Below are 25666 nucleotides of genomic sequence, written 5' to 3'. Positions count from 1 at the left end.
GGACTGATTCTGGTCACGCCGGACCTGGTCAGTTAACCCGTTGTCCGCCGGGGCGCAGATCTACTGTTCTGGTACCCTGAGGGACTTGTGCTTTTTTCGGGGGGGAAAATGCCCGGTCGGCCCGGGCGTTGCAGGGTTTGACGTTATGGAGATGTTCGTGGTTGTGTTACTACGTGTTACCCCTCACTGTTGCTTGGTCCATGTTGTGTTGTACCTTGCGCTGTGCTAAAGAAGCCTGGTCTTTCTCCATTCTTTTTCGCCCCTCTCTTCTCCTGCTTAGGCAGGGCTGGGAGGGGGCTGTTGAGGTGGTTCTTATAGAACTCCTCTGGCATCCCTGTGTACGTCCAGGTCCGCCAGGCCCGGGTTCGAAATTGTTTTCGTCGACCCGTTGGCCTGGGTTAACCCCTTTTTGAAAACTGAAACACTTGTACTGCGGTATAGCCAGTGTATAATCGCAGTTGTGTTTTGGAGTTTTTTCTTGGGGGGGTTATAGGAACAACCACCTCATGTTAGAACCAAGGGGGTGGTTGGTTCCCTGGTGTGTTGGTAGCGGAGTCAACTCTCGGGGTAGGCCGGGTTTGGCCCTGTCTACCTGTGAGTGTGCCCCCGCACCTTTCATGACGTCTGCCAATCATGTCAGCCTTCTCTGCCTCGGCCCCTCTAGAGAGTCGAGGGGTTTTTGTGGAGGCTGTGACATGGTGCACAACAATGCCAGCATACGCCCCTTCCGCTGGGGTGCTGTTTCAGCAGACCCCTTTGGCGCCTGTCTAGTCCGCAGTGCTCCAGGCTCAGGTCGAGTGGCCTGTTGCCTGGATTGAGGGATCAACCTTTTTTGGGGGTTGTCTCCCCGGTGCGCTGCCTGCTCCCGCTGTGGGTGTAGCCTCTTGAGTGCTTCGAGCTTACATTTCGGAAGCTGTGTAGGTTCAGGCCTGGTTTGTACTTGGATGGGAGACTGCCTGGGTATACCAGGTTCAGTAAGCTAGGCGGCGTGCTATAGGGGGGAAGGGCCTGCTCTTGGATGGGCCCTGTCCGAATACGCTGGCGATGTGGGGGGCGGTGTCACTAGTGACCGCCTGGTGAGGTCTTGATGCTGTGGCGTCATTGGCCTCTCCAGGCCCCCTTTTCCGGGGGGGTCCAGTCCCTTCCTGGGTCTGGGTCCTCCTTCGCGCTCCGCTGCTACGGCCTTGCCACGGAGTTGGGCTTTTGCTTTTTTGCGTGATGTTAGGGGTGGTAACGGGGGGTTTGTTCCTTCCGTTTGTTCCCTAGTGGCATGCGGGTTGCGCGTTTGTGTAGTCGTGGGTACGCCCCACGGTCTGCTCACCCTGTGCGTTGAGTTGCTGAAGTCTCCTCTTCGCGCAGTCGGATCCGACACCCTCCCGTCCTCCGCTAGGGGGGTCCGGGGGCTCGGGTCCTCCCCGGTTCTGATGGTTGTGGGGGGCCTCAGCGGGTGCATTTGTCGAGCTCCGCTCTGCTCAGCTCCTGTATTGCAGTATGACGCAGAGCGGAGCTATACGATACTATAACGTACGGTTATTTATATAACCATAGTTATATGAGTATAGTGACGCTCTGCGTCGGACTCACTGAGGACCCCATGGTCTTGCTTTGTGGTGAAAGACTTGGGAAGGAGCTGATGGTATGGCCACACCCCTGCTTATGTAGAGGAGCGGATGGGGGTGTGGCCAGACAGATGAGGTATGTAAAGGTGCATGTGAGAATTTATTCAGTGCTAGTACTGATGTGAAGAGTATTGCAGTATGATGCAGAGCGTCACTATACTCATATAACTATGGTTATATACATAACCGTACGTTAACCTTTTCTACAATATTCACCTGGGAAACAGAATCCATGTTGGTCGTTAACCCTCTCTACAATATTCACCTGCGAAACAGAATCCATGTTGGTCGTTTACCTTCTCTACAATATTCAATAGTCGAGGTGAGCCATAGTATCATGCAGTAGTCACATTTCTTAGGAAAATGGTTATTTTTTTATGGCAAACCCCTGACTATCACTAGCTTATCCCTTTCACTACCACACTACAGAAAGTTTACCCTTTCACTACCACACTACAGAAAGTTAACCCTTCCACTACCACAATACAGGTTAACAGTCTGTAATGTGGTAGTGAAAGGGTTAACCTTCTGTAGTGTGGTAATGAAAGGGTTAACCTTCTGTAGTGTGATAGTGAAAGGTTAACCTGGCTTTGTCAATGGTCTTGTCAATATTCCAATGTACAGTTTTGCTTGTACAGTGCAGTATTGAGTGTTCTATTGAAATTCAGACAACACAAAATTGCTTTCATGTCGGACATTGAAAAGGCCTTCCTACAAATCTCAATAAACCCGACAGATCGAGACGCACTGAGGTTCCTGTGGACAGACAAGACACCTCATACAGAGAATGAAAACGAACATAATGAATGCATAATGAGGATGACAAGGGTTCCATTTGGCGCGACTGCCAGCCCATTCCTGCTGTCAGCAACTATCAGACATCATCTGGAGGGATTGGAGTCAACATACCCCTCTACGGTAAAAGCATTAAGAGAAACTCTTTATGTGGATGATTTCATAAATGGAGCGGATACAGTAGAAGATGCATACAAGTTGTATAAAGAATCCAAAATAATCATGGACAAGGCCGCGATGAAGATGTGTAAATGGAAAACTAATTCACCTGAACTACAGAACAAACTACAGGAAACGAAATTGGACCAGAATGCCCCAGTCAAGGTTCTGGGAATGACGTGGAGAACGACATCGGACGATTTCATGTTTGATCTGACAAGTATTCTACGAGAATCAAAGAATACAAAATGCACAAAGAGGACAGTCCTGCAAACAGCCGCCAGGCTATTCGACCCTATCGGGTTCCTGTCACCATTCACGGTGAGGGCCAAGCGACTATTCCAGGAAACATGGGAATGAGGACTAGAGTGGGATGAGGACTTGCCCACCGATTTAAAGTCAAAATGGAAAGAATGGTATGGAGAGTTACAAACTGTCAAGAATATGGTAATTCCTAGACCCTACGACACTGGAACCACGAGTTCAATCACAGAGCGACAACTCCACGTATTCTGCGATGCCAGTGAAACCGCGTACTGTGCCGTAGGCTATTTACGCACGGTTGGGAATGACGAAAGCACCTGCACGTTAATATGTGCCAAAACGAAGGTAGCCCCTTTGAAGAAGGTGACGCTACCAAGACTGGAGTTATTAGCAGCTCTAATAGGAGCGAGACTTTGTAAATATATATTGGACACCAGAGACACACCGATAAAAGCTTACCTTTGGACAGACTCAACAATCGCACTTCACTGGATAAAAGGCTCCGCCAACCAGTGGAAACCATTCGTTGCAAACAGGATAGTTGAAATCCAAAAGCTTTCCGAGCCAGAAGATTGGCGACACTGTCCTGGTAAAGATAATCCAGCCGATCTAGGCACGCGAGGAATATCCGCGGAAAACTTAAAGACTCAGAGCTTATGGTGGAATGGACCACAATGGCTAAGAGACGCGGACCCCCGTCAAATAGAAAAGGAGACCAACGGGCATAGCCTACAAGAGCCCATTGAGGAGACTGTCAAACAGTACCATGTTGTGACTGAAACGAAAACGTACCTAACAGAAACTGCAATTATTCCGCTTGAAAATTACAGTAGGCTAACTACAGTTCTCAGACTTACTGCATGGGTAAACCGATTTGTGTATAACTCGCGCAATAAAAGTAAATGCCAAGGGCCACTGACGGCAGTGGAAATGAACACAGCAGAGTTATACTGGATTGCTGAAACGCAAAAAAAGAGCTTTCTCACAAGAAATGAAGGAATTGCAAAAGGGAACGGATATTCACAAGCACTCGAAAATTAAAGATCTAAACCCATTCTTGGATAATGGAGTAATGCGAGTTGGAGGTAGATTGCAAAAATCAAGCCTCAGATATGGACAAAAGCACCCGTTTATTCTACCCACGCATGACGTATTTACAGAACTGGAAATAAAACATGCGCATGAAGAGGTAATGCATAATGGACTTCAGAACACCTTAACACAGCTACGTGAACGTTTCTGGATCCTAAGAGGATGACAAGCAACTAAACGGATTCTAAACCGATGTCTCATTTGCAAAAGGTTTACAACCAAGGCCAGTCAAGAAATAACAGCACCTTTACCTACGGACAGGACAACTGAAGCTGCCCCATTTGAAGTGACAGGAGTTGACTTTGCAGGGCCGTTGTACGTCAGACCTAACCACAAAAAGGCCTACATTGCTTTATTCACGTGCGCAGTAACCAGAGCTGTTCACATAGAATTAGTGTCAGACTTGACGACACCTAACTTTCTTTTGGCCTTCAGAAGGTTTATTGCAAGAAGAGGCATTTGCTCAACAATTTATTCAGACAATGCACAGACATTTAAAAGGGCATCACAGGACTTGAACGAAATATGGAAATCAATTAAATCCAACCAAGTGAAGGACTTCTTTGCAGAAAAACGGATAAACTGGAGGTTTATTGTGGAAAGAGCTGCATGGTGGGGCGGTATATGGGAGCGTATGGTGCGTTCAGTCAAGACCAGCCTCAAAAGAATTGTGGGAAAGGCATTTCTGAGCTTCGAGGAACTGCAGACCTTTCTGACTGAAGTGGAGGCTGTGATAAATTCAAGACCGCTCACTTATGTGGACCACGAAAGCGAGGTGGCACCTCTAACCCCAGCTCACTTCCTGGTAGGAAACCGACTGACGACACTACCACCACAGACGGTAAAAGAGTCAAACATACAACAAGGAACTCGAAAGGACATGAACAAGAGATGGCGGTACAGAGAACGTCTCGTCAATGGATACTGGAATCGGTGGAGAAGTGAATACCTGATGGAATTTAGATCTGCTCACGCATCCTCCACAAAGAAAACAACACCATTGAAGGAAGGTGATGTGGTACTAGTGAACGAACACATGTTGCCAAGACAACTCTGGAAAATGGGTAGGATACATGAAGTATTCCCAGGTTGTGATGGAAAAACGAGAAGTTGCTCAATACAGTTACCAGGAAGAAAAATAATCAGACGGCCAATACAGTTATTGTATAACTTTGAGATTAATTGATGAACAGTGTTCATCGGGCCGGATTTTGTTGCAACTATTATATAGATAAAATACATTTTCATTTCAGACTCATAAAATAAAATATAATACACACACATAGTTAATTGGTGATAACGTTTTGTTTTATTTGTTTCATTTACTTTAATGACAATGAAAGTGCAATGCTTGTTCGCCAACAAAATTAACACATTTATCTTTCAGCACCACGCAAGAGTGGACAGCTCCTGCCAACACAGTGTCTAAACACTGCAGCCGTGCTGAATTGCTTTGATTACTGTATTGGAACCAGCTGCGATATATGTGGTGTGGCTCGTCAAGCACACAGTATGTAAAAGGACTTTGAACTGAACTGAACTGAACTGAAAGAAAACGAACTGAACTGAACTAGAAATTGTAACTAATAGAAAATAAAGGACCTTAAGATTTGATTCAAAAGAAAAGCAACGACTGGACATTCCTGTTTTCATCTTTGTAACACCTCCTCATCCTCCTCCTCCTGCTCCTCCTCCTCCTCCTCCTCCTCCTCTTCCTCCTCCTGCTCCTCCTCTTCCTGCTCCTCCTCATCCTCCTCCTCCTTTTCCTCCTCCACCTCCTCCTCCTCCTCCTGCTCCTCCTCTTCCTGCTCCACCTCCTCCTCCTCCTCCTGCTCCTCCTCTTCCTGCTCCTCCTCCTCCTGCTCCTCCTCCTCTTCCTCTTCCTCCTCCTCCTGCTCCTCCTCCTCCTCCTGCTCCTCCTGCTCCTACTCTTCCTCATCTTCCTCCTCCTCCTCCTGCTCCTCCTCCTCCTCCTCTTCCTCCTCCTCCTCCTCATTCTCCTCCTCCTCCTCATTCTCCTCCTCCTCCTCCTACTCCTCCTCTTCCTGCTCCTCCTCCTCCTCCTCCTGCTCCTCCTCCTCATTATCCTCCTCCTCCTCCTCTTCTTCCTCCTCCTCCTGCTCCTCCTCTTCCTGCTCCTCCTCCTCCTCCTGCTCCTGCTCCTCCTGCTCCTCCTCCTGCTCCTCCTCTTCCTCCTGCTCCTCCTCCTCCTCCTCCTCCTCCTCCTCCTCCTCCTCCTCCTCCTCCTCCTCCACGGGGAGCAGCATACTGGCTCATGTAAAATGGCAGGCCATGCATTATGCAGCAGCTTAGGCGATAGCGCCGGATCTCCATGTCCTCGGCTACAGTCCACTTGTCGCTGCTCTGGTCGTAGTGCTCCACCTTGGAGAGGACGGTGGAGCCATTGTAGCCTCCGACCACGAAGAGGAGGTCGTCCAGCACCGCGATGCCAAAGTCTCTGCGGGGGGTGAGCATGTCGGGCAGGGCGCTCCAGCAGTCAGTCAAGGGGCTGTAGGCCTCCGCGCTAGGCAGGTCGTTTCTACCGTCCCACCCTCCCACCTGAGGACAGGACACATGAGAGGAATGTTTTAGTGTGTGGCTCAGGCAGGCAGACACTGTATTAATCCATTTAGGGAAATGAGGGCATCACAGCAGCATTGCAAGTCAAATGATACATATCTATAGAAATATCTAGTATAAAGCATTTGTCTCTGTGTGCACCTACCGCATAGACTTGTCCTCCGTATGCAGCGACTCCCACTCCGCCACGCCTGCTGCTCATGGGGGCGATCAGAGTCCACTGGTCGGTGTCTGGGCTGTAGCACTCAGCTGTGAGCAGATACTCCGTCCTGTTGCAGCCACCACAGATGTAAACCTGTAATAAGAAAAAGAATATTCTAATTTAGTTTATATATTCCATTTTATTTCATTCTACTTTAATTGTCTGTTAATGTTGATGCACCAAAGGACCCAGACACATCTTTTGTATGTGCAAGCTCACTTGGCAATAAAGACATTTATTATTTCTGATCTAACGTTCTTTGTGTTCATCTAGCACCCTGTGTCCCTCAGTTCCACCCACCTTGCCCTGGAGGGCTGCTGCCCCTGCCATGTTCCTGAGCTCCAGCATGGGTGAGATCACTGTCCACTGGTTGGTTTCAGGCTCGTAGCGCTCGGCGGTGTTCAGATGCACGAATCCGTCTCTCCCGCCCATGGCGTAGATACAGTCGTCCAACACGACCACGCTGAGCCCACTGCGGCGTGAGTGCATGGGAGCCGCCTGCAGCCATCTGCAAGTGACGGGGTTGAACCTGCACACACTGCTGAGAGTCTTTCTGCCGTCCAAGCCGCCGACACAGTAGACCAGACCATGGAGATAAGCGGTGCCGTGGCACCACCGGGGACTCTCCCCCTCAGCGCTCACGTCCATCCATCCACCGGCTCGGATATTGTAAGCCTCCATGGGCAGGATGCCGCCACCCAGGCCTCCGATGGCCAATAGGACCTCCTGGGGCAGGCGTGGGCGGGTCAGGGGGTTTGGGAGACTGTCAGAGCCAGGGGGGTTCAGGATGCTGAGGATGAGGGGCCTGCAGTCGTGGCTGTCCCTCACCACAGGGTTGTTCTGGACGTTGTTCAGCAAGTAGTCAGGCCTCATCAAGCCCATGCGAACCTGGGAAGAGACAAGCAGACAGCGGGTACAACTTAGACAGTGGTTGTAGACGTTTCTGTTGCTAGGGAACAGTTTGGACCCAAATGTTTGAGAACCACTGTACTAGTAATGCACAGTAATACAATTATACCTTGGGAAGCAGCAAAGGGATGTGTGTTTTACGCTCCTCACGGGAGTGGTCGATCCAACGGAGGACGGCCTCGAACACCGTCTCCTCGCTCTTCACGTTCAAATCATCCCTCTCGATGATTTCCACCAGTTGCTGCAGGGACAGCTCAACAAACTCCTGTGAGACGTGCAACATCTCCTCAAAGTGGCACACGATGCAGAGATGGGCCTTGCGCCTCAGGTCAGGGCAGTTGTAGTTGTCCGCGAACCCCCAGATGCCGACACAGTTTTCCAGAGACAGCTGGCCTTCTAGGAAGTCAGAGCACGCTCCTACTATGCCAGTGACGCGAAGCTGGTCTGCAGCCACCAGAAGCTCTTCCACGTTCTCTGCTGTCACCAGCACAAAGCGTGTGTAGGAGTGCTCTATGATGAGCTGCATCATACCCGGGGACACCCCAGGGATAGTGTAGACTGGTTTCTCTGAGTCGCTCCAGCGAGTGAAGAGGGCTCTGTGGGACGCAGAGTATAGAGAAATCTGATGAGTAAACAGTAAGCAACATTCTGTCCTGTGTAGTCATATATTTTCACTGTATCTTTTCACTGTATCTTTCACAGTATATTTTTACAGTAGAAGTACAGTATAGTATCTGTTTACAGTAGAAGTATAGTATCTTTTTACAGTAGAAGTACAGTAGCATATCTGTTTACAGTAGAAGTACAGTATAGTATCGTTTTACAGTAGAAGTACAGTATAGTATATTTTTACAGTAGAAGTACAGTATAGTATCTGTTTACAGTAGAAGTACAGTATAGTATCTGTTTACAGTAGAAGTACAGTATAGTATCATTTTACAGTAGAAGTACAGTATAGTATATGTTTACAGTAGAAGTACAGTATATTATCTTTTTACAGTAGAAGTACAGTATATTATCTGTTTACAGTAGAAGTACAGTATATTATCTAGTAGAAGTACAGTATAGTATCTGTTTACAGTAGAAGTACAGTATATCTTTTTACAATCTTTTTACAGTATAAGTACAGTATAGTATCTTTTTACAGTAGAAGTACAGTATAATATCTGTTTACAGTAGAAGTATAGTATAGTATCTGTTTACAGTAGACGTACAGTATAGTATCTGTTTACAGTAGAAGTACAGTATAGTATCTGTTTACAGTAAAAGTACAGTATGGTATCTGTTTACTAACCAAGCTAACTTGAACCAAGCTAACCTGAACCAAGCTAAGCTGAATCAAGCTAACCTGAACCAAGCTAACCTGAACCAAGCTAAACTTACCTGAAATAGTCACTGCAGTCACACAGGAGGGCCTTGTGGGCATTCAACTCAGTGCTGTTGACTTTAATAACCACATCACAGAACCTTCCCTCCAGACGCAGCTCATTAAGGATTGTACAAGACATTGTTTCCTTTTCCATGTGGGGATTTTAAATTGTATCTACAGAATATATTCAAGCTTACAGACAAATAGCCGGAAACAACAAGTGAGATCTTCACTTGTCTTCTGATATCACAGAGCACAGAGTGACGGACTCTTTGAGCTTTTGATCTCAGCGGACGTCCGCGCGTCAGAAAATAGGAGCTTCGCACTTTGCACTCTGCTGTGGGTCTGCTGTCCGCTGAGATCAAAGCTCAAAGAGTCCGTGCGGACCTCCACGGAGTCTGCTCTGTGTACAGTCTGCTCGACTATGGGAGGGCCTTTACGGTACACAAATGTTCTAGAATGTTTGATTATGACATCATACTGTGACATAACAAATGTTCTAGAATGTGCTAGTATGACATCATACTGTGACATCACAAATGTTCTAGAATGTCCTATTATGACATCATACTGTGACATCCAGTGATGGGAATAAATAACGGCGTTACTAACGGCGTTAGTTTTTTCAGTAACAAGTAATCTAATGGATTACTCTTCCAATCTGAACGCCGTTACCCAGGGCCGCCTGGGAGAAATGCAAGGCCTGTGCGAGATTTAAACGTGAGCCCCCCCCCCCCCCTAAAGCTAAAAAAATTCAAAAAATTATATAATTTTTTTTTTTTTTTTTTTTTTTTTTATACAGTCAACATATTCTTAAATATAGCGCTGCCCGAGGCTGGGCATGATACAGTCAACATATAGCAAGAGAGAGAGAGAGAGAGAGAGCGAGAGAGCAAGAGAGAGCTCCCGTTCTACAGTCAATATACAGTGTTATCGCTGCACAGACCCGGCAATGCCCCTGACCAAAGGAGAGAGAAATATAATAGTTAGTAAAAGCACTATATAAGCTCAGAACACGGCTCAGAACACAACACAGCTTAGAACACAGCTCAGAACACAGAACACATCTCAGAACACAGCTCAGAACACAGCTCAGAACACAGAACACATGCAGAACACAGCACAGAACACAGCTCAGAACACAGCTCAGAACACAGGACACCTCAGAACACAGAACACATGCAAACACAGCTCAGCACACAGCTCAGAACACAGCTCAGAACACAGGCTCAGAACACATAAACTCAGAACACAGAACACATGCAGAACACAGCTCAGCACACAGCTCAGAACACAGCTCAGAACACAGGACACCTCAGAACACAGCTTCATCTAACGAGGCGTCGCCAGGTTTAACTGAGGCTAACGTTAACATGATGGCACACACACAGTGGCACACCCTCCACCAGAGCAAGGCCAGAGAGAGAGAGAGAGAGAGAGAGAGAGAGAGAGAGAGAAGAGAGAGAGAGAGAGAGAGAGAGAGAGAGAGAGAGAGAGAGAGAGAGAGAGAGAGAGAGAGAGGGAGAGAGAGATGAGTCTGTGGTCCAGAGAGAGAGAGAGAGAGAGAGAGAGAGAGAGAGAGAGAGAGGAGAGAGAGGAGAGAGAGAGAGAGAGAGAGAGAGAGAGAGAGAGAGAGAGAGAGAGAGAGAGAGAAAGAGAGATAGAGAGAGTCTGTGATGATCCAGACAGAGAGAGTCTGTGGTCCAGAGAGAGAGAGAGAGAGATGAGTCTGTGGTCCAGACAGACAGAGAGAGAGAGAGATGAGTCTGTGGTCCAGACAGAGAGAGAGAGAGAGAGAGAGAGAGAGAGAGAGAGAAGCAAGACAGCTAAGATGATCCCCTAAACTTTAGGATATTCAACTTTTAATGGAAGAACAAAACAGAAGGGAAAGATAACTTCACAAAGGCAACATGAATATACATAGATCCAAAAGGACAAAGATCAACCTCAGACGTTATAAAAGTTCCTGCTTTGTATATAAATGCCTGCACAGATTAGCCCCTCCCCCCTCAAGGAGTTTATCCATGAGAAAAGGAACACTGGATTAGCCACTAGATCAAACACCAGAGGGGATTGTGAGGTCCATTTTAGAAAGACCGCCTTCAGCAAAAATTGTCTATCGATAAAGGGAAGTGGAACATGGAACAGCCTTCCGGTCCCCTTAAGGGAATGTCCCACCCTGTCCACCTTTAAGGGCCAACTCAGGAAATGGACAGCCAAATATGCACTCATTAGGGATGTTAGTGATGTTGTACTGACTGAATGTCATGTTAGTGTGGTCATGTCAGTGATGTCAGTTTTTATGAATGAACGTTGTATGGTCCGTTTTGTGTTTGTTTTATGTTAGGACTACGGGTGGAAATAGCCCTGTGCTATTCTCGGCATATTTACGTCCTTATCATGCGTGATGTTATGCATACACATGTAAATGATGTTCATTAATTTGCATTGTCCTTAATAAACAAATCTTAATAATAAATCCAAAGAGAAGAGGGTCTATACCAGAGAAAACAAAGTAGCAAGGAGCCAACGGCCGACATCAGCTAAAGAGGCTAACTGCAAATAGAGTGGCCAGGTACTGACGCTAGCTCGACAGAACGTTAGCTACGACAGCTAGCCGGCCCGCTTGGCTCAATATAACGTTAGCTACGACAGCTAGCCAGCCCGCTTGGCTCAATATAACGTTAGCTACGACAGCTAGCCGGCCCGCTTGGCTCAATATAACATTAGCTACGACAGCTAGCCGGCCCGCTTGGCTCAATATAACGTTAGCTACGACAGCTAGCCGGCCCGCTTGGCTCAATATAACGTTAGCTATGACAGCTAGCCGGCCCGCTTGGCTCAATATAACGTTAGCTACGACAGCTAGCCAGCCCGCTTGGCTCAATAATAACGTTAGCTACGACAGCTAGCCGGCCCACTGGCTCCACATAACGTTAGCCAACATAACATTAGCCACGATAGCTAGCCGGCCCGAGAGATAGAGAGAGAGAGAGAGAGAGAGAGAGAGAGAGAGAGAGATCTCCACGGCGGGAATAGAATAGAGTGCATTAAAAACTCACCAAACGTCCAAGAGGAAGGAGAGTTGACGAAGTTCATCTGCCGAACGACCGTCCTCTTCATCTTGGCATATTTGGCATAACCTCCAATGCTGCACGCGCTCTTTCTAGGTTAGCTAACGCTAGTTAGCCTTTAGCTAAGCTACTAGCCGACATGGCTAACCCGACTGAACCACACGTTAGCACTCGATACCGTAGCTAAAGCTAACTAGCTGTCCCTGCCTTTAGCTAAGCCGACATGGCTAGCCTGACTGAACTTTCTAACATGCAACAACTTTCATCTTCAGTCCATCTGCCGAACGACCGTCCTCTTCGTCTTGGCATAACCTCCAATGCTGCACACGCTCCCGTGGAAATAGTCAGACAGACGCATATGTGTATGTTTTGATAGTTTGTTTGGCGAGCCCAAATAATCCAAAACTAATCCAACGAACAACACAAGCGAGCAGTCAACGACAGACCGCGGGTCCATGAGCGTTTTTTGTTCACTCTTGTGTGAGTTGTGTTGCAGCGCAGGGCACTACAGTAGTGGAGGCTACAGCCTTATCAACAGTGCTGCACTTCCTGGTTTAATAGCACAGTCTTCAGGTGCTCAGATATATATATATATATATATATATATATATATATATATATATATATATATATATATATATATATATATATATATATATATATATATATATATATATATATATATATATATATATATATATATATATATATATATGTATGTCATGCATGTCTTAAATGTCATGATTAGATTAGTTTAGATGATTAGATTAGATTCTTATATCTGTATGTTGTGTATGTCATAAATGTCATGAATTGAAAATGGGGGACCCTGATGTAAACAAGACGAAAGTCTCTCTGGGTTGCACCCCCTTAACAATTGTGTGTATTGAGCTGTACTGTACTGTACCCATTCTGCAATCTGTTAATTAAAATGTACAATCAATCAGTATATATTTGTTATTTATTTTTGGTATAGTGCTTAACAAGCATAATTTAATGTTGCCCAGTTGTGGCCTGTTGAGGGGCAATACATATAAAAAGTTCCAAAACATCTATTGTGTTTGTATTTGTATGATATAAACATAGTAATTATAATATCTACATACATGGCATTTGATTGGAGGCTAGTCTCACTTTGTCCCACAGCAACATTAAAATAGTTTAGATTTGTGTATGTTGTTTATGTAACAAATTTACTTGAAAGTAACGCAATAGTTACTTTCTGAAGTAACTAGTTACTTTTATAATTTGTAACTGAGTAAGTAATTTAGTAACTTTTTGGAAGAAGTAACTAGTAACTGTAACTAGTTACTTTTTAAAAGTAACTTGCCCAACACTGGTGACATCACAACGGAACATGTTTGAGTTACATTTGAATAATTTAAATAATATATTCACATTAAAAAAGAACAAATAAAATGATTAAAAAAAACTACATAAAACAATGATACAAATTATAATAAAATATTTAAGTAAAATGTATAGAAATAAAGAAAAATAAGACAATGAAATAAAGATAATAATTCATTTAAAAGCTATTTTAAAAAGGTATGTTTTGAGCAGTGCCAACCGAGTCTGCTGTCCTAACAGACTTGGGGTCTGTAGGGTAAACACTTATTCCCTCTGCCCTGAACATTTATGGAGATGTATGGGCCTTTTAAGTCAGTGATAAAAGTGTCTTTCAAGGATAAGTGAGCTCCTGCACTGATTATTATAGTTCAATATTCAATATTTGATCACCAAAACCCCCCCAAAAGCATAAAAAGCCCCCCCCCCCCCCCCCCCCCGCCCAAAAAGGACCCCCAAAAAGACCACAGGCCCAGTGCTCTTTTCAGCCTTTGAGCACCTGCCCATCTAAAGTCCTGTGCACGTCCCTGCTGGCCTGCTTCCGGCCTGCCGGACCTGGCCCAGTGTACTCGGGCCGGAATCGGGCAGTCAGTCATTGCCGCCTACTTGGCTGATTCTGGCAACCGGACTAGGGCCTATTAATTTCGGATTCAGGCCATTAATGGGCCGGAACTTTTTGGCCACCTGGGATATATCTGTATGTCATGTATGTCATAAATGTCTTGATGAATTGAAAATGGGGGACTCTGATGTAAACAAGACAAAAGTATTTTTCTGGTCTGCATCCTCTTAACAGTTGTCTGTTTGTACCCATTCTGCAATCTGTTAATAAAGTTTTCAATCAATCAATCAATCAATCAATCAATCAATCAATCAATCAATCAATCAATCAATCAATCAATCAATCACCATGCCCATACCTGTACCTCTCCTCCCCCCTCCCCCATGCTGCTATTATTGATTATTGATTCCCCAAGGGGATCAATAAAGGAATATCTTATCTTAAATGTTTTTGAGTCTCATTTTGTCCGTCTGCCAACCAAATAGTTCTACAAAAAGTAAAAAGACTACACATGAAATGTTAATTTCCATGACAACATTATCAGAGTTCTACGGAAACCTTCTTATGACAAAACCGTAAACGACTGTGGTGCTCTGGGAAATCACTTTAGTTTCCCGCGCGGTCCGGGTCCACCCTTATAGGGATTTCTTATTGGGAAAATGTATTATCGGCTATTGTAATAATTCTGCCTCATGAACATTGGCAAGCTTTCCATTTTTGCACAAAATGAGTTCCCTTCTATCACTAACATGATTGTTTAAGCATTTTTGGTTGAAATAAAGTTAGTTAAAAGGTTGTTTAATTTGTCGTAAAAAAAGAACTACACTTACCAGTAGTAAGTGTAGTTCAGTAGCCTGTCGTTCAGTGCTGTGGCCTAATACACGTCACGGCCATTGTGTAGTTTCTCAGCGAACAAAAACATAAACGTTGTTATTTTGCTACTTTTACGATTGTGCATTTTTTCATGTTAAGCTATAGATTGTGGATGAATACACAGAAAGGTATACACCATGCCAATGTTCATGCTTTATTTGTTTTAAACGAGACGATTTAGAAATGTGTCCATTGAGAATACATTGCAATTTCAAGTGGGGTGGACTGCGCGGGAAACAACAATGACGTAACCACTACACCTCCCTATAGGGAACAAGCTTGGGTCCAAGCTGTTCCCCCTAGCACTGAAACCATCTATACTACTTCATACTGTGTCTGTGTGTATGTTCCGGGTAATTACACTGTAAAGTATAATTATATAGCAGTATGTTATAATTATAGGTTCTAACACCTCCTCATCCATTGTTTTTTCCAGTCCATACTTTGATCATAGGCTTTGGGCCTCTTGAATATTGGCTGTTCTGCTCTTTTGTAGTTTTGTTGTTAACTTCAAAAGTTATGCTGTTTTCTTTTTCTTATTTTTCAGGTTTTGGTTCCAACCTGTTACCTGTCAGAATCTTAAAATAGACACTTCAAGGATTAATAAAAAACAGGTGGTGAAAAAGAATCCACCCTATGCAGGTGGACCTATGTTTCCATTCTAGACTATAGTGGCTGTTCTCTATAGTTTAATAGGAGCCTAATACTGCTCTTCTAATTTAAGGTTCACAATGACCTGTAACAATGAAATAGTATAGGCATATTATACATTTCCTGAATCCTTATGGTCCTGAGTGTTGTAGTTATTGTATTTTGTGTCTCTGTTGCTCCTAGATGACACAAGGCTAAAATATAGTATATCATTTAGGCGAAAATCATGTAGAAATGTGTGTTGTTGACTGTTCAAAGAGCTCCAGTGACCTCTATATTGGTCAGAAAGATTCACATCTTAGCTTGAATGAAAGATGACATAGTCCCCTTTAAGATGACACCAAACACAATATTGTGAAACATTGACAGATGTCCTCTATGTAAGTCTAAACAGGATATGCACCAGCATCTGAAATGCAATTTCCTGAGGGGGTAGGTATACTTCATGACTTGATAAGTATGATAAAGCTACCACTCTGGAAGGGCTATCATACAAAAATATCATCTACAGACATAGATCTTTGAAAAAATGATATGTAAGTTTATTCACCCTGAGTGGCACCAACAAGTGAAATTTTGGCCTCTGGCCCATGGACTATATACCACCCTGGGACAGCGGGCTAAGATTTCTGGCACCAAAACAACGACACGCTTGCTATTTGTGTTTGAGGCTCCACATAGCGCCGGGAGGGTGGATGACCGAGGCGTTGCGGGGGGGCGAGAGGGACTTCCGTGCAGCTACACTCCCTGGACATGACATTTCACACTCCTGCTACAGTACACCTCCTTCAGAACACAGTGTGTGTGTGTGTGTGTGTGTGTGTGTGTGTGTCTGTGTGTAGAGGGAAAAAATGCTGTTTGTGTATGTGCACACTAGGGCTGACCCAGATTAGTCGAATAGTCGACTAATCAATCGAAAGGAGCCGTAGTCGACTGCCAACCTCTTAGTCGAATGCAAAAAAAGAAATAAAAAAAGATTAGGGTATATATATATTTTTTTTTTATAATTCTTTCCAAAAGCAAAGAGGCCTAGAAGCGTGGCTAACGCTAATGGCCTCGCATACCAGCGAGGCTAACTGCCTAAGAAAACGCGTACAGAGGCACTGAAAGAGGATTTCACACACTAGACATATCGAGATGTATCCATCAGAGGACAAGAAGCCTTCAGTCGACTCCTTCAGACATTAAGCACCCCCCACAGCCCAAATGGAATGATCCCCACCAACAACAAAAAAATGTACTCTGCGAAATTTACTGTGTATTAATACATATCATTATATTCTATATTTGGTTCAGTTTATTCCGTTTTTCTTAAAACTTGAAAACATGACATAAGCCATTATTTTAAGGTGACAATATGTGGTGTGTTTGTGTGTACAGTGTGTGTGTGTGTGTGCGTGCGTGTGTGTGTGTGTGTGTGTGTGTGTGTGTGTGTGTGTGTGTGTGTGCGTGTGTGTGTGTGTCTCGTATGCATTAGCCACCTGTTGAGAGAGAAGGCAGGGTGGGCGGAGGCCAGTGGTCGCTCATGTGGTTTTACGAGGGGAGAACCACAGAGTGATCTAACAATACTAGAGTCCTCTCTCCATCTCCAGACTCATCCAGTCTATTATTTACCATCATGTTCATCCTAGTAAACAAGGACTCAGAGGTGCCCCACGACGTGACAATCGTCCTCGAGCCAAACACTGCACAATGATACTGTGTGTATTAATACGCTGCTGGCCAGTATGAAACAGTATTAAAACAACATTGTCAATATTACACTTACAGTACACTTAATGTAGATCTCTGTATTTCTTTTTACTGTATATTTATATTAGAATGTACATACATTACATAGGAAATGTGAATTTTATTTTATTATTATTATTATATTCTTCTGCAATTTTTTGTTATTCTTATTCGTGATTTGTTTTGTCTACCTAAATGTTTACCTCTGAGCGATTTGAAGTGCCAAATTTCCCTCGGGATGATTAAAGTATTTCTATTCTATTCTATTCTATGACTTACTACCAGGGGTGTAAAAAGTACCCAGAAATTATACTTTTTTTTTTTTTTCTTTTTTTTAACTTTGACCAGTCAGCTGGTTCTTTTTAGCGTTTATCGCTTTTTCATCGCACTCATACTTGGTCAAGTTCGACCGACAGAAGCAGGCTGAAAGGGTTCAGATGGGGGGGAAGACACTCTGGGAAAAGCACGGCTGCCGTCCGGGATTCGAACGCGCTCAGCCCCAGATCCGCGCGAGCGCGGTTGTCCACGGCGCTGAAATAGCACTCGCGGTACGTGGTGAGCTACTGGAGCTCCCCCAGAAATTATACTTAAGTGAAAGTATGGGTACAGTCTCAAAATCTTACTCAAGTAAAAGTCAGAGTATCTGGCTAAAAACACAAGTTTCTACTTTTAAATGTACTTAAGTACTAAAAAGTTAAAGTAAAAACTTTTTTTCTGACTGTCTATTCTTCTGATAGCAGGTGTTTAATCAAAGATCCCAGCTTTCTAGTCTTGCACAAGGACCAATCAGCATGGGTATGGGCGGGTTCATTTTCCATTGATGGGGATTTGATTGGCTGTTTTTAAATAAAGAGCGTCGCAGGATTAATAATGTTAACGTTAGTTCGGCCAGAGAAACAAATATACTAATTAAAATAGTTGGACCTGCAAGATTTGTACTTTGTATGTCTGCATTTTAAATGTAAGGAGTAAAGAGTGTTTTTTTCCCTCTGAAATGTTATTGAGTAAAAGTGCAAGTATACAAACCTAATATTCGAGTAAAGTACAAATCCCCCAAAACAGTACTTAAGTATTGTAACAAAGTACAATTACTCAAGTACTTTACACCCCTGCTTACTACCATAGTGTATTTATACCTGTATCACTGCACATATTAATACTGCAACTCTGCACATATCTGATTAGCACTATTACTCAGGAGTACACATTTATATATTTTATACCCAGTTTAATCCTCCTATATTTGTTATGTAAGGGATAATGTATAGCTACGAGGTCATTGTCGCAAAATAATTGACCGACACAGAGTTTAAAATACCGAGGCGCCTCGCCGAGGTGTTTTAAACGTCAGTGAAGGTCAATAATTTTGCGACAATGATCGAGTATAGCTATACATTATCCCGCTTATTACATGGCTAACTTACTAACAATATACCTAATTCATTTTACATCGACTCGCAACACTGGTTCTGGGCTTCTGGCTCCGCTCGTCGCTCCGCCCCCTGTCATCGCCGGCAGCTTCGCCGGCAGCAGCACTGATGTCAGTGGGCTTGATTGCGAACAGCTGCGCACAGCGGTCATTATTGTGGGCTTGATTGCGAACAGCTGCGCACAGCGGTCATTATTGTGTGATAATTGACCGCTGCTAGGGGTAACGGAGCGCTATTGACCAATCACAAGCAAGCATTTCGGCGAATGTGAAAACGCCATGTAATAATGCACTTTATTGTTACATTTGCACTCTGGTTGGATGCCAAACTTATTTTTGTTGTAGCTACTCTATACTTGTGCTGTATGATGACATGAAATTGTTGTCTGTGGCTACGTTTGTACTGCATTTAAAATGTACATGTCTATGTAGTTTGTCAAATTGTTATTTATGGTCCTGTTTTGTATCGCTTGTCTGTCTGAGACCAAGGACCACAATGGAAATAAGTCTTGACTTTTTTGTGTAGGATCCTTGATGTTTTCTGGAATCTCTGGAAAATGTCAAATCAAATCAATCTAATCTAATCTAATTAGGGTCAACATTTTGATTAATAGACACGTTTTGAATTTGAGTGCATGAAATAAACTCTACAAAAAAAAAAAACTTAAGGGTCTCAGACCGAACCACTGAGTTTGAGTGACAGCTTGGTATGGTGGGTCACATGAGCATGCTGGACGCAGCTAATGAGGCTCGTTATCTTATCTCCAACTGTGTCGCCTATAAGCTGAGACCGCAGGGCGCGAGCCGCACCGTGGCTCCAGAATGCGGGGAGCTCCTGGTGGCATGGCATCAGGTGTCCATGGCCTTGACAACACGCTAATTCATCAACGCGTCCGAAATACGACCCCCGACACTTATCGAACAATACAGTGCAATGCAGGGGATATAGTACAGATCACAGACTCGCCTAAATCAAAGCACTGTCATATTTATTAATAAGAAAAGAAAAATAATAATACAGCGTCACATAGCCATTTCTCACTATGGTTAATTCAAATATCTTCAATGCTGACAAAGACAATAATATGAAACAGTAATGCACGCTGTGGTAGACAGTTTGCGCATCGCTGCTGAAACAGTAATGCGCGCGTCATAGCGATGGTTAGCAACTCAAAATGTCTCCTGACCGCTGCGGGTGGCCATCTTGAGTTTGAATCAAAATGGCAACTGTGAGGATCAAGGTACAGGTAGATACGGGGGGGGGGGGGGGGGGCATGCACCCTCAAAGTAGGGGAGCATGCTAAAAAAAGAAAAAGAGTAAGCAGATAAATAAATAAATATGGGGTGGGGGGTGCTGGGGGGGCACAGGAGGAGGAGAGCCCCACAGTAACACTGGAGTCGTCCAGAGCCCGACGTCTATGTTCAACACAGCATGTACACTGTACAGTAAAGTGAACCACTTCTCGGGGAATTCTCTTAAAGCACTTCTTTTAAAGCTCATAGAAAGAACAGTCTTTTAATATTTACAGAAAGGGGTGGGAACGTAGAACTGTATCATTTCACCGGGGGGCCAGTGGGAAGGAACTGTACACAACACAGAGGGGGGGTGGAGGAAGCCGGTACCGGTGAACGGGGGAAGTAGCATCACATGATGATGGTCTCGGTGTGACGAGAATAGGGGAAGGGAGGTTGCTGCTGCTGCTGCTGCTGCTTCCGGGCGGGACTCGGGGTTCGGGCCATGGGGTTAGGGGGCCGGGCCAGGGGGCTCGGAGCGCGGCACATCGGGCCTGAGGGGGCGGTGATCGTGGCGGTGGGGGTAGAGCTTGCCCATCTGGACGGAGGGCGCTGATTGGCCGGCCTGGCGGGACGAGAGAAGCTCCTGTTATGGGTCGCTGGCCCCGACGAATCAGCTGGGCTCACCTGGTGAGAGACGTTTAGACGGAGTGAGTCGAGTGGGGCACATGTGTGTGTGTGTGTGTGTGTGTTTATTTGATTGATTTTTCTTTTAAAGCTACTAATAAAGTCAAAATGTGGGTGGGATATGTGTATTTAACATAATGAGAAGTGGTTACCACTTAGCTATGCGTCGCTGGCGGAAGAAAACCTTGTAACTCCATTTAAAATATATATAATTTTTTTATATAAATTAACTCAGTAGATCATCCTCCATATGTGTGTGTGGTTTTACAAAGTTTAAACAATGGGAAAGCATTAAACCAATCATCTGTCTAAACCTCGTAACTCTATTCGCCCTCAAATCTGTGTTCGTTTTTTTCCCATCTCCTGAAAAGTTGGGTTTTTGGAGTTAGGAGGTTTTCTTCCGCCAGCGACCAAATGGGTGTAACCTACCTGCTTTGGGTCCTGTCTGTGAGCTGTGTGTCCTGTTCTAGGACTGCAGTTGTACCGGTGTTCAATCTCCAGCATCTCCAGAAGCTCAATAAGTCCATCGTCCTGGTTGCCCGGTCCCGATTGACCCGACGGCCCAACTCTCTGGCTCCTCTGAGCTCCAGACGAACCACCCAAGACCCTGTAGTCTCCTGCTGTAGTCCCGAGCTGGGGTGCAGGCCTCCTGGCCCTCTCGCCCTGGCCCACCCCTGTGTCTCTGTCAGTCCCACTGCTGTACGCCCTGGGTCTGGGTTTGGGGCTGCCTGGCACCTGCTGGGCCCTCCTCTGGGCCTGCTGGGGTCCTTTAGGGTGGCCGTGACCGCCTTTCTGCTCCATAGTCCGGCTGTGTCTACTACCCGAGTCCACCACCGCCACCCCCCCTTCCTGGCCGGGGTCCATCTCGGCTGCACTGGAATCTGCCTGGCACTTCTGGGCAGGCACGCGTGTGGTGGGCGCCCTGCCGCTGGCGGCGGGGGCCCAGAGACCCTTGCGTTGACAGCCAGGGCTGAGGCACTTGGGCTCGGGGGCGAGTACTTGTTGGGTCACCACCCCGTTATCGGTGAGCGTTTTGCCCTCGTTTTCCTGCAACATGGCGCCGAACTTCCTGAGGACAGAGGGGCTGCCACCCTTCCTGTTGTCCACCAGGACCCCAGAGTTGTAGGACTTCCTCTCGAGGGCGGGGGAGTCTGCGGGGGACTGGGGGACCACCCCACGGGGGGGTGTGGGGAGGGCATCTCTCTGTCTGAGAGGGGGTTTGGCGTCCGTGTTCTCCTTGTTGGGGGAACCCTCCTTGCAGGGGGAACTCTTTGGGTGTGACGTCCGGTTCTTTGTGTTTTCGGCTTCCTCAAAGCTTCCCGCAAACCGCTCCGGACCAATCCTGATGTGAGATCAAGGAGAAACAGCATAACTATAACGATATTTTTACATTGGATATAATAATTTTGTAGATCAGATCTTAACAATCTCTTAGGTCCACTCCATATTATGCTAGTTTTACAGGTTGTATCGTATACCCCTGTGTTAACCTCTTAAGCCAGGGGTCGGCAACCTGCGGCTCTTTAGCCAATCAGCTGCGGCTCCCTGGCCACATTTATTTATTTAAACAAAAAAATAAATGTTTTTTTTTGTATCTCTTATTTTGGAGATCGATGTCATACTATGACACTGAAATCAACTAAAATATTTCATCAACTAAAATATACGTCACACCCGTGCCTCTCCCTGCCTTCTTCAAGTTGCTAATCTTGAGTTTCCGACCCCCCAAAAAGCTAACCATGGATAAATCCAAAAAAAGGAAAGTCTGAGGAAAATAGAGGGTTTATTTCAGTGTGGACAGATTAATTTGCTTTCACGACTAACGATGCAGGCTTTTGATATGTGGTGAGAAATTTGCAAACAACAAAACATTTTCTTTTTATTTGATAGATTTTACACAAATAAGGGAAGGACTCAAATAGAGCTGCATAGTTCAGGGTTTTATTTCAAAGTAGGTCTACAGATGCCAATGTTTTTTCTCCTCTTCTGTGTTTTATTTCAAAGTAGGTCTACACATGGTAGTCTTTTTTCAAAGTGGACTACTTTTTATTATAAATGTTCCATAAATAAGGGAAGGTCTAGACAGCCAGTCTTTTTTCTCCTCTTCATAAGAGTTTGAGGTTTTCCTTTGTTATAACAGGTAAAAACAGCAATAAAAAGTCAAAATTCTTCTTTTTGTTGCTTTATAATTCCATTAATGCAACAAACTGTGTGCTATAAGTATAAAGTATAATAAATCGCAAATTACTTTGGGTATGCAATTGTCAGGCGTTTTATGCTAAATGTGGGGTATGCTTGGGGATAACTATATATAAAATGGTATACACTGTGTTATCTTCATTTTAAGGGTAAATTGGTTTTGCGGCTCCAGAGGAATTTTATTTTGTGGGAGGGGGGGGAAATGGCTCTTGTGATAGTAAAGGTTGCTGACCCCTGGCTTAAGCCCTAGCCATATCTTCAGAAAATTTGGCTACAAATACATACCTAAATAAATGGAAGATTGCTCCACTTCTACAAGGTATTCCCAGTGTCAAAAATATTGTGTCTGTTACTAGGTTTGAGTAAATTGTAATGAACCAAAGGAGAATATAATTTAAATTTTTTTTGACGGTGAATAACACCATCTTAACATTGACCAGACATGAAAATGTTCGCAAAAGAGTAAAGGGCAGATGATTTGCATGAGGTTTTTTAGATACAGTACTGAATTTTGCCATCCGGACACATGCAATTTGAAATATGAATATAGAATATAGAATATCAGGCCTATAAATGACCTTATTATGGCCAAGTCATATGGATCTATGGATCGGGCCAAATCTTCTCTTTCCAATGGCAGAGTTCAATCTGGATTTAGTACCACCAGGCGCCCCTGACAGCTGACGTGAGCTGGGAAGTGTAGTTTTATGAAATTCGAAAGCCCATCGAAAGCCCTGGGTCTCTTCTCTCAAAAGACTACACTCAAGTTAAGTTTGCGTCAAGTCCTCGCGTCAATATGCGCCTTTTTCCGACTCGATGCGCTGAGATTTCTATAAACTCATATTTCACTAATAACAATTAAAATCATTGGTAAACAAACGTAGTGCTGAAAATAAACACGTTGACTGCTGTTTTGACAGGGTTAGGGTCTTTACTCTTGGCTACATTTGAGAGAGAAAAAAACACAACATTAATTAATACGTTCTGTATTGATCTATTTATGGCGTGATATGAATCTTGGCCCTGTACCGGGTAAGAGGTTAATTAATACATAGCTGAAGAAACATGCTGCGTGCCTGAAGTAGATAGATCTCTTACCGTTCGTTCCCAGACTTTCTCTTGGTCTCATCCTGGTAGACGTGAGGGTCCTGGCTCAGCTCGCTGGCATCGTCAAAGTGCTGAGGTACACAAGAGAAGAAACATGTAATGATAATAATAATAATAATAATAATAATAATAATAATAATAATAATAATAATAATAATAATAATAATAATAATAATAATAATAATAATAATAATAATAATAATAATAATAATAATAATAATAATAATAATAATAATAATAATAATGTACACAAGAGAAGAAACATGTACTCAGTGAAGTTCCCCCCGGACTACCTCACTGATTATTATCTTGGATGAAAAACGGCTGTTCAGCACCACTACTCTGAGACTTCTGACTGATACCACCAGCCCTGTCCTAAGAGTCGGGGGGGACTAAGATCTGTTCAAATATTATAGGGCTGACCCCTATTAGTCGAATAGTCGACTAATCGATCTAAAGGAGCCATAGTCGACTGCCAACCTCTTAGTCGAATGCAATTTTATTTTATTTTATTTTTTTATCATTCTTTCCCAAATAAAAGAGGCCTAGAAGCCTGGCTAACGCTAATGGCGCACATACCAGAGGCTAACTGCCTAAGAAAACAGGCACAGAGGCACTGAAAGAGGATTTCACCCGTCTAATGAACACACTAGACTAGACAAATATCAAGATGTATCCATCAGTGGACCAATTGCATGCTTTTGCAGAGGACAAGAAGCCTTCCGTCGACTCCTTCAGACATTAAGCACCCCCCAACAAAAAAATTATAAAAGATTATACTTTTTTTTTAATTTTTTTTATAGTCGACTAATAGTTGACTATCGGCTCATTTCGGCCAATCAAAGTCGACTATCCAAAACATTTATAGTAGACTGTTTGTTTGTTTGATTGTTTGTTTGTTTGTTTATTAAAAGGATCCCCATTAGCTGGACGCCTTGACGTCGAGCTAGTCTTCCTGGGGTCCAAGACAGACATACACAAACATAAAACATAAACACATATATAATCAAGCAATCCATAATCCTAATAACAAAAAGATACAAATCAATTGCATTGGTCATAGAAAAACATTTAAATTCAAAGACAGACAATAATGTTCATTCTATTTACACTAAAGAATGTAGGCGGATTCTGAGTTGTTTCTTAAAACATGCCTTTCCACTGATAGAACGAATGTTACTTGGAAGGTTATTCCATGACCTCACAGCCCTGTGATTGACAGTGTTTTTCAGGCTATTTGTTCTAGGTAGGGGTGGAGTCTGTTATGAATTGAAAATGGGGGACCCTGATATAAACAAGACGAAAGTCTTTCTCTGGTCTGTATCCCCTTAACAATTGTGTGTATTGAGCCGTACTGTATTGTACCCATTCTGCAATCTGTTAATAAAATGTTCAATCAATCAATCAATCAATCAATCAATCAATCAATCAATCAAGTCTGGTCTTGACTGGTAGACAAGACAGTGGCACGTTTGTTTTATGATCTGACCCTCATCATAGGAAAACAGCTGACTGAAGCGTTTGAAAGAGAGCCTTGGCAGGAAGCCCTCGTCTGTTAGCAGACTTGGAGGAACCGGCGAGGTGTAAACCGATATGCCGGTGACGTGACTCAGACATGAGATCGTCTTGCAGACGCTTATCTGATTTCCTTTAGATCGGCAAATTAGGGCTGGGCGATAAAACGATAACGATAATTATCGCGATATATTTCAATAATGGATAATAAAAATAATATCGATAATTAAAAATAATTATTATAATTTTTTTGTATTGTGACCTGCAAC

Source organism: Notolepis coatsorum (assembly GCF_963971535.1).
Source record: "Notolepis coatsorum genome assembly, chromosome: 15".
NCBI classification, from domain to species: Eukaryota; Metazoa; Chordata; class Actinopteri; order Aulopiformes; family Paralepididae; genus Notolepis; species Notolepis coatsorum.
Note: the sequence above shows the minus strand (reverse complement) of the source record.